Source organism: Arachis ipaensis, unplaced genomic scaffold, assembly GCF_000816755.2.
Source record: "Arachis ipaensis cultivar K30076 unplaced genomic scaffold, Araip1.1 Aipa1197, whole genome shotgun sequence".
In the NCBI taxonomy this organism is placed as follows: domain Eukaryota; kingdom Viridiplantae; phylum Streptophyta; class Magnoliopsida; order Fabales; family Fabaceae; genus Arachis; species Arachis ipaensis.
This window is the reverse complement of record NW_015495891.1, coordinates 11,887-12,449: the sequence shown is the minus strand read 5'-3', so window position 1 is coordinate 12,449 and position 563 is coordinate 11,887. Positions and strand designations below refer to the sequence as shown.

At 30.9% G+C, this 563-nt stretch overlaps 1 long non-coding RNA gene across 1 annotated transcript; it reads left to right on the top strand.

Moving 5' to 3' along the window:
• Nucleotides 1-40: 40 nt before the first annotated feature.
• On the top strand, nt 41-475 carry LOC107624647. Its single transcript, XR_001616931.2, has 2 exons — nt 41-169; nt 401-475. It is a non-coding gene; the product is annotated as an uncharacterized LOC107624647 (long non-coding RNA).
• The last annotated feature ends 88 nt before the right edge of the window (nt 476-563 follow it).

The window sequence follows — 563 nt, the reverse complement described above, 5'->3', positions numbered from 1 at the left end:
TATAAATTTTAAATTAAAAATTAATCATTAGTTTTCGGGTACAATTGTTGATAGTTTCTTCTAATTTTGATGCAGCTCCTGAAGTAGTTGAGAAGCCTGGGGATAATTCATTAGCCAGGCTTAAAATTTTGTATACTCAAGCAAAAGATCTTTCAGATAGTGAAGCACAGTATGTTTATTGTATATGGCTCTGAAGCATTTTATGTAAATGGCATTTTCTTTTCTGTTCACTGATTCATTGTAATCACGAGTATGTATTTTCTAAAACTGGATTGACTCAACTATACTGAGCAGTTCCAGCTTAAACATTTCCATGCCATAATTGATTGTTTCAAATGCATCTTTTTCTTTTTCAAATTAATTTATTGTTGTTGATTGTTGATTTGGTTTTTGGTTTCAGAATTTCCTCTTTACTGATAAACCAACTTGATACACTACTGCCTTCAGGACAAGGTCAACCGCGAAGAAGAATAGGTGTGTCTCAAGTTATTGACACATCAATTTTTTTATTGAAAATGTTGCTTATGTTGTCTTCTTTTTGGTATTTTTGACATATAAAATGT